Genomic DNA, 10202 nt, shown 5'->3' on the forward strand with positions numbered 1-10202 from the left:
CAAGAGCTCTAGCATTCAATTCTAGACACACTAAAAAGATCAAATCCTCTCCAATTCCACACAAAGCCCTAGTGACTAGTGAGAGTGATTTGCCGTGTTCATTTGAGCTCTTGCGCTTGGATTGCTTCTTTTCTTTCTCACTTGTTCTTAAGATCACAACTCCATTGTAATCAAGGCAAGAGGCACCAATTGTGTGGTGGCCCTTGCGGGGAATTTTTGTTCCCGGCTTTGATTTGAGAAGAGAAGCTCACTCGGTCCGAGGGACCGTTTGAGAGAGGGAAGGGTTGAAAGAGACCCGGCCTTTGTGGCCTCCTCAACGGGGAGTAGGTTTGCAAGAACCGAACCTCGGTAAAACAAATCTCCGTGTCTCACTTGCTTATTTGCTTGGGATTTGTTTTGCGCCCTCTCTCTTGGACTCGTTTATTATTACTAACGCTAACCCCGGCTTGTAGTTGTGTTTATATTTGTAAATTTCAGTTTCGCCCTATTCACCCCCCCTCTAGGCGACTATCAGTGAGACATCTAGTTCTAGGCAACCAACCCGTGCCAAGTTGCCTAGAAAGAAAACTCCAAATGCATCAAATGAACATAGCATTTCTTTTAAAACTTTTGATGCATCCTATGTTTTGACTAACAAATCCGGCAAGGTCGTTGCCAAGTTTGTTGGGGGCAAACACAAGGGCTCCAAGACTTGTGTTTGGGTACCAAAAGTTCTTGTGTCTAATGCCAAAGGACCCAAAACCGTTTGGGTACCTAAAGTCAAGAACTAAACTTGTTTTGTAGGTTTATGCATCCGGGGCTCAAGTTGGATACTCGACAGCGGGTGCACAAACCACATGACAGGGGAGAAAAGGATGTTCTCCTCATATGAGAAAAACCAAGATCCCCAAAGAGCGATCACATTCGGGGATGGAAATCAAGGTTTGGTCAAAGGACTGGGTAAAATTGCTATATCACCTGACCATTCTATTTCCAATGTTTTTCTTGTTGATTCATTAGATTACAATTTGCTTTCCGTTTCTCAATTATGCCAAATGGGCTACAACTGTCTATTTACTGATGTAGGTGTTACTGTCTTTAGAAGAAGTGATGATTCAATAGCATTCAAGAGAGTGTTAGAGGGTCAGCTATACTTGGTGGATTTTGACAGAGCTGAACTCGACACTTGCTTGATTGCTAAGACTAACATGGGTTGGCTCTGGCACCGCCGACTAGCCCATGTTGGGATGAAGAATCTTCATAAGCTTCTAAAGGGAGAACACATTTTAGGATTAACAAATGTTCATTTTGAGAAAGACAGGATTTGTAGCGCATGCCAAGCAGGGAAGCAAGTTGGAACCCAGCATCCACACAAGAACATCATGACGACCGACAGGCCGCTTGAGCTGCTCCACATGGATCTATTCGGCCCGACTGCTTACATAAGCATCGGCGGAAGTAAGTACTGTCTAGTTATTGTGGATGATTATTCTCGCTTCACTTGGGTGTTCTTTTTGCAGGAAAAATCTCAAACCCAAGAGACCTTAAAGGGATTCGTGAGACGGGCTCAAAATGAGTTCGGCTTAAGGATCAAGAAAATTAGAAGCGACAACGGGACGGAGTTCAAGAACTCTCAAATTGAAGGCTTCCTTGAGGAGGAAGGCATCAAGCATGAGTTCTCTTCTCCCTACACTCCACAACAAAATGGAGTAGTGGAGAAGAAGAATCGAACTCTATTGGACATGGCAAGGACCATGCTTGATGAGTACAAGACTTCAGATCGGTTTTGGGCCGAGGCGGTCAACACCGCTTGCTACGCCATCAACCGGTTTATATCTTCACCGAATCCTCAAGAAGACATCATATGAACTCCTAACCGGTAAAAAGCCCAATATTTCTTATTTTAGAGTTTTTGGTAGCAAATGCTTTATTCTTGTTAAGAGAGGTAGAAAATCTAAATTTGCTCCTAAAACTGTAGAAGGCTTTTTACTTGGTTATGACTCAAACACAAGGGCATATAGAGTCTTTAACAAGTCCCCAGGACTTGTTGAAGTTTCTTGTGACCTTGTGTTTGACGAAACTAACGGCTCTCAAGTAGAGCAAGTTGATCCTGATGAGATAGGTGAAGAACAGGCTCCATGCATAGCGCTAAGGAACATGTCCATTGGGGATGTGTGTCCTAAGGAATCCGAAGAGCCTCCACATGCACAAGATCATCCATCCTCCTCCACGCTAGCATCTCCACTGACTCAAAATGAGGATGAAGCTCAAGTTGATGAAGTAGAAGATCAAGCAAATGAGCCACCTCAAGATGACGACAATGATCAAGGGGGAGATGTAAACGATCAAGACAAGGAGGATGAAGAGCAAAGGCAGCCACACCCAAGAGTCCACCAAGCAATCCAACGAGATCACCCCGTCGACACCATCCTCGGCGACATTCATAAGGGGGTAACTACTAGATCTCGGGTTGCTCATTTTTGTGAACATTACTCTTTTGTTTCCTCTATTGAGCCACACAGGGTAGAGGAAGCTCTCCAAGATTCGGATTGGGTGGTGGCGATGCAAGAGGAGCTCAACAACTTCACTAGAAATGAGGTATGGCATTTGGTTCCACGTCCTAACCAAAATGTTGTAGGAACCAAATGGGTCTTCCGCAACAAGCAAGATGAGCATGGTGTGGTGACAAGGAACAAAGCACGACTTGTGGCCAAGGGATACTCCCAAGTCGAAGGTTTGGATTTCGGTGAAACCTATGCACCCGTAGCTAGGCTTGAGTCAATTCGCATATTATTGGCCTATGCTACTTACCATGGCTTTAAGCTTTATCAAATGGACGTGAAAAGTGCCTTCCTCAACGGACCAATCAAGGAAGAGGTCTATGTTGAGCAACCTCCCGGCTTTGAAGACGGTGAGTATCCTAACCATGTCTATAAGCTCTCTAAGGCGCTTTATGGGCTCAAGCAAGCCCCAAGAGCATGGTATGAATGCCTTAGAGATTTCCTTATTGCTAATGGCTTCAAAGTCGGCAAGGCCGATCCCACACTCTTCACTAAAACTCTTGACAATGATTTGTCTGTATGCCAAATTTATGTTGATGATATCATATTTGGGTCTACTAACGAATCTACTTGTGAGGAATTTAGTAGGATCATGACACAGAAATTCGAGATGTCTATGATGGGGGAGCTGAAGTATTTCTTAGGATTCCAAGTAAAGCAACTCCAAGAGGGCACCTTCATTAGCCAAACGAAGTACACTCAAGACATTCTAAACAAGTTTGGGATGAAGGATGCCAAGCCCATCAAGACACCCATGGGAACCAATGGGCATCTCGACCTCGACACGGGAGGTAAGTCCGTGGATCAAAAGGTATACCGGTCGATGATTGGTTCATTGCTTTATTTATGTGCATCTCGACCGGACATTATGCTTTCCGTTTGCATGTGTGCAAGATTCCAATCCGACCCTAAGGAATCCCACCTTACGGCCGTAAAACGAATCTTGAGATATTTGGCTTATACTCCTAAGTTTGGGCTTTGGTACCCTCGGGGATCCACTTTTAATTTAATTGGTTATTCTGATGCTGATTGGGCAGGGTGTAAGATTAATAGGAAGAGCACATCGGGGACTTGCCAGTTCTTGGGAAGATCCTTGGTGTCTTGGGCTTCAAAGAAGCAAAATTCGGCCGCTCTTTCAACCGCCGAAGCCGAGTACATTGCCGCAGGACATTGTTGCGCGCAATTACTTTGGATGAGGCAAACCCTGCGGGACTACGGTTACAAATTAACCAAAGTTCCTTTGCTATGTGATAATGAGAGTGCAATCAAGATGGCCGACAATCCCGTCGAGCATAGCCGCACTAAGCACATAGCCATTCGGTATCATTTTCTTAGGGATCACCAACAAAAGGGGGATATCGAGATTTCATACATTAACACTAAAGATCAATTAGCCGATATCTTTACCAAGCCACTTGATGAACAAACTTTTACCAAACTTAGGCATGAGCTCAATATTCTTGATTCTAGAAATTTCTTTTGCTAGTTTGCACACATAGCACACAAGTATGCCTTTGATCATATCTCTTTCATATGCTATGACTAATGTGTTTTTCAAGTCCATTTCACACCAAGTCATAGGTATATTGAAAGGGAATTGGAGTCTTCGGCGAAGACAAAGGCTTCCACTCCGTAACTCATCCTTCGCCATCGCTCCAAGAAAAGGACCTTGTCTTTGGGGGAGAGAGTAAACGCCCAAAGCAAAAGGACCGGACTTCGTCTTTGGTATAATCTTAACTCATTTACTTATGACCAAAGGGGAAGATAGTACTTCGATGGGCTCTAATGATTCCGTTTTTGGCGATTCATGCCAAAGGGGGAGAAAGTATGAGCCCAAAGCAAAAGGACCGCACCACCACCAATTTCAAAAAAAAAACTTAGTGCTTTCCAAGAGTATTTATCAATTGGTATCCTATTGTGTTCAAAAGGAGAAGAAAATTAGTTTTTCAAAAATGTATATCAAAACCCTCTTGAACACTAAGAGGTGGATCTCCTTTAGGGGGAGTTTTGTTAAGTCAAAGGAAAAGCATTTGAAACAGGGGGAGAAAATTTCAAATCTTGAAAATGCTTTGCAAAATCTTACTCATTTACCCTTGACTATTTGCAAAAGAACTTTGAAAAAGATTTACAAAAGAATTTGCAAAACATGTGGTGCAAGCGTGGTCCAAAATGTTATATAAGAAAGAAACAATCCATGCATATCTTTTAAGTAGTTACATTGGCTCAATTCCAAGCAACCTTTACACTTACTTTATGCAAACTAGTTCAATTATGCACTTCTATATTTGCTTTGGTTTGTGTTGGCATCAATCACCAAAAAGGGGGAGATTGAAAGGGGATTAGGCTTACACCTAGTCCCTAATTAATTTTGGTGGTTGAATTGCCCAACACAAATAATTGGACTAACTAGTTTGCCCAAGTGTATAGATTATACAGGTGTAAAAGGTTCACGCTCAGCCAATAAAAAGACCAAGTTTTGGACTCAACAAAGGAGCAAAGGGGCAACCGAAGGCACCCCTGTTCTGGCGCACCGGACTGTCCGGTGCGCCGCCGGACATGTCCGGTGCACCAAGGGGACTCAGACTCAAACTCGCCACCTTCGGGAATTTCCAGAAGCGACTCGGCTATAATTCACCGGACTGTCCGGTGTACACCGGACAGTGTCCGGTGCGCCAAGGGAGGTCGGCCTCAGGAACTCGCCAGCTTCGGGAAACTCCAACGGCTAGTCCGCTATAATTCACCGGACTGTCCGGTGTGCACCGGACTGTCCGGTGCGACTCCGGAGCAACGGCTATCTCCGCGCCAACGGCTCTCTGCCGCGCATTTAATGCGCGCTCTGCGCGCGCAGAAGTCAGGCGCGCCCATACTGGCACACCGGACAGCAAACAGTACCTGTCCGGTGTGCACCGGACACCCAGGCGGGCCCACAAGTCAGAAGCTCCAACGGTCAGAATCCAACGGCAGTGATGACGTGGCAGGGGGCACCGGACTGTCCGGTGTGCACCGGACTGACCGGTGCGCCATCGAGCAGACAGCCTCCCAACGGCCACTTTTGGTGGTTGGGGCTATAAATACCCCAACCACCCCACCATTCATTGGATCCAAGTTTTCCACTTCCCAACTACTACAAGAGCTCTAGCATTCAATTCTAGACACATCAAAGAGATCAAATCATCTCCAAATTCCACACAACGCCTTAGTGACTAGAGAGAGAGATTTGCTTGTGTTCTTTCGAGCTCTTGCGCTTGGATTGCTTCCTTCTTTCTTGATTCTTTCTTGTGATCAAACACTCACTTGTAATTGAGGCAAGAGACACCAATTGTGTGGTGGTCCTTGCGGGAAGTTTGATTCCCAAGTGATTTGACAAGAGAAGCTCACTCGGTCCGAGGGACCGTTTGAGAGAGGGAAGGGTTGAAAGAGACCCGGCCTTTGTGGCCTCCTCAACGGGGAGTAGTTTTGAGAGAACCGAACCTCGGTAAAACAAATCCGCGTGTCTCACCTCTTTATTCGCTTGCGATTTGTTTTGCACCCTCTCTCGCGGACTCAATTATATTTCTAATGCTAACCCGGCTTGTAGTTGTGATTATTTTTGAGAATTTCAGTTTCGCCCTATTCACCCCCCTCCAGGCGACTTTCAACGGGCTTAGAGAAGCAGCCATCCTGCCGCGTCTGGAGGAATTCGACCGGATTCTCGATGCTTGGCCTCCCGTACCTCTTCGTTTGTATCATTATTACATCTATCCACCGTACTACCGTCAATAATTACGGTGCCGTTTTTTTAATCACATGTAGCACATAGTGTACGATATTTGTTGCATGCAGCGTTATTTTAGGAATTATGGAATAATTTAGATTTTTGTATGGCGAGCTTATCTACATAACGAGGTGTTGATAATGAGGTATTGATTATTGTGTCTTTCCCTGTTTCCATTCTTTCACTCAGAATCTACAATATCAGAATCTGTATATCCAAACACCCAGATTCTAACCACTAGCTTCTCCTCACAATAGCTCAACTAAACACTCAGATTCTTCTCAGACAGCTTCTCTCAACAACCAGTTTTTCATCGCAACCATTTTTTTTAAAATCTCCTCAGAAAAAACCAAACCAAACAGGCCCATGGGCTAGGACCAGCGTATCAAGGAGCGAGTCGATTCCCCAATCATAGCGGCCGAGGAGACAGCGACTCAGGGCCGGTCACGCATGCACAACATGGGCCACGGCAGCCCACGCCCACGCCCAGGCACTCGTGACACGTATAAAAATACCCATATCTGATACTTGAAAAAACAGGTATTTTTATTATCTGATATCCGCCGAATAATCTTGTTCCGTTTTCACTCCTAGCTATTAGGAGGCAATTTTAACCCAGAGCTTCCCTACGTGGGGTGGAGAGAGATGCAGACTAGCATTATAAATCTCGCTCGAGGTTCACCAAAATCCAGTGATTTTTCTTGTTTTCGATAGTATATGAAATTAAAATTTCGGTTCAAAAAGTTATATATTTTAGTTTAAGTTTTTTAAAAATACATAAGGTAAACTGTGGTCAACAAAATCAAAATTTAAACCGTACAGACGAAATTGTAAACCCTAGTCACATGGTGCATGTGCCGTTGGAGAAGGCCCAAGTACATTCGTTTCGCAATTGTCGATCACAGACTGAGCCCTAGAAGCCGAATTGAGCCACGTCACCACAAAATTTCGACTTGGCTCCCGCCGTCTAGTCTAGCGTTAGGATGAAAACGGATCGGGTATTGAAATGGATACCAAATACGGATACTGATTCGTGACGATTTTTTAATATCGATACATGTATCTTTTTTATCCGGAACAGATATAGATATTATCCGAATAAATGCTCATCGGATATAAAACGGATATGAGACGTGCAATACTCAGTAAATATCCGAAAATAGTGGACAGACACGTGTACCCGGTGCCTTTTTCCTGCCCGGCGCTCGGCTGGCCCAGCCTCCAGCATTTAGCCACGCCGACGGGCCATAGGGCGGTGGGGCTGTATGAGGAAAGTGTCGTCCTTATCAATGTGTTTTTTCTATTTTCTATTCCACGAATTATCTCAACTTGTTTTATAAATAAAAATAAAAATTAATAAATATAGTAATATGTATCTTTAAAATATCGAGCTTTGCCTAAGAAGCAAATATTCTTACCACTAAGTTGATGGTGTAGTTTTGATAATAAAATAACTTACTATTGTTAGAAGCTAGACCAGCCGATGGTCAAACTAATTACACTATAAACTAAAATATTAGACAGTTTGGTATCCAACTAAATTAAAATAAACATATCTACAAGTTGTTTCATATATACTTACTGTAATCCTCAACAAAGATCTAGTGTAGAAATTGAGAGAGATCTCATAAAAAATGATTAATTGACACGACGTCAACTAACCCATAATGAACTTAATTAGGATTGGCATAACATATTGTTATGAATCCTCAAAATAAATTATGGAACTTGGTATTAATACAATGTGAACTAAATTTAGCAAATGATAAGTAGATATGCATTATCCGTCATATCTGTAATTTATCTGTTTGAATAAATATTTAGTTCATGTATCCATATCTATGCTTCCGTATCTAATCTTGAATCCGATTAAATACTTTAGGATAGAATGGATTACCTGCTATCTATCCACCTGTTTTCGCCCTAAGGGCATGTACAGTGGTGTTTAATGTGTAGGCTCTTAAGGTGTTTAAGGGGTGTATTTGCAAAAAATCTGTTGGATCTTTTATGGGCTTGGCCCATTTATTGAATAAACTCTATGGTGTGTAATGGTGGAGAATACCAATAGTACCACATTGGAAGTCCAAGGGTCCTGTGCCTTGACTTATATGGTGGGATTTATTCCACTTAACTTGAGAAGTCAAGAAATGGACAAGGGCGTGCCACACGCGCGCGCGCCGCCGCCGGCCGGGCCGGGCGTGGCGTGGCGAGGCGAGGCAGGCCGGCGTGGCGTGGTTGTGTTAATTTTTAGCACTCACTAACCGCGTACGTCAGCCGAGTGACCCTGTCTCTTCGTCAGCCAGCCGAGTGACCCTTCTCCTTCAGCTGCCGACTTATGGCGTGACTCGGCGAGAGCTGGCCGACTCATGGCATAACTCGGCTAGAGCTGGCCGACTCTTGGCGTGACTCGGCGACCTTTCTCCTTCAGCTTCCCTCTGCGAGAGGTTAAATAGAGGAGCATCCCTGTCACTCGGTACACGCGAGAAACACTTTTCAGAATCACAGTTCAGCCGCCAAGTGAGGGTATTTCCATCTCGTGGCTCTGCGCGCACAGAGAGGCGAGAGGGCAGGTGCCTCCGAAGCCCTTGCCGTTCGAGACCCTGCTCGGGGGATCGGCAATTAGGTTTTTGGGGAGCTGAAAGTTGCCTAGAGGGGGGTGAATAGGCAAGTTAAAACTTTTTCAACAAAACTAGAAGCAAACTGGGTAAAACTGAATTGATCTCGAAATTCACCCAGTTAACTTTGGAAATGAGATGTTCTAAATGATCCACAGGGTTCAAAGTAGTAGATCTGAGAAGGGCACTTCTCAAAATCCACACACCAAAATATATATATAAACAAATCTTCCACGCAATGGTGAGAGAACGAAGAACACGAATAAGCACAATGAACAAGAACACAAGAGACACAAGATTTATCCCGAGGTTCGGTCACACCACCAAGGTGCCCTACTTCCTCGTTGAGGCGCCCACAAAGAGCCGTGTCTCTTTCAACCCTAATCCTCCCTTTGCCGACCACAAAGGTCAAGCCCACACAATAATCTTTGCTCAAACGAGCGGGTAATACAAACTTTCTTGTGGTCTTCCACAAGATTTGGAGACTCACAAGCGACACCTAGTCGTCTAGGAGCTAGAAGTTCCAAGAGTAATGAATCCACAGAGAACTCGATGTAGTACCAAAGCTCGAATGAAGAAGAGTAAGAGAGATTTGGAGATGAAGCACAAAAACCGCAGCTCTCAAACTCACTCAAAGATTTCTTCTCCAAAGATTTGAAATGGGAGAGGCAAGAGGTGTGTGAGAGAGAGTGGGAGGTGTTTCTCAGGTTGGGAATGAAGTTTTGTGCGTGCTCTTCTGTGGGGAGAGAGGTAGGAGTGAGTATATATAGGTGGGGCTCCAAAACTAGCCGTTTTTGACTTTTCTGCCGAAAAACCGGTTGAACCGGTCCCAAAACCGGTTGAACCGGTTTTCAAAAAGCTGCGTACAGCTTTTTGGCTGACACAGCAGACTGGCAGAAAAAAGTGAACAGTGCAAAAACCGGTTGAACCGGTTTCCACCAGACAAAAACCGGTTGAGTGTCCGGTTGAGTGTCCGGCTGAACCAGTATTTTGAAAAAGGGCGAACAGTGCAAAAACCGGTTGAACCTGTTTTTCCAAAAAGCAATTTTGGCCAAGATAGACTTTAAAAGGTTGTACTACATACTTTCACTAAGGATTAACAAGGGTAAAATGGAAGTTTTAGATCAAGGATTTTTGAGCTTTAGTACCAACACCAACCTTCTTTTTGGATCCCCCTTGATAGTACGACGATTCCTATACTCAAGTTAAATAAAATATAATTAAGTAAACTCCTTGAGTCATTGGTGTCTCAAGTGTGATTTCTCCATGGTGTTGCTTCATAAGGATCACAAA

Source organism: Zea mays, chromosome 5, assembly GCF_902167145.1.
Source record: "Zea mays cultivar B73 chromosome 5, Zm-B73-REFERENCE-NAM-5.0, whole genome shotgun sequence".
NCBI classification, from domain to species: Eukaryota; Viridiplantae; Streptophyta; class Magnoliopsida; order Poales; family Poaceae; genus Zea; species Zea mays.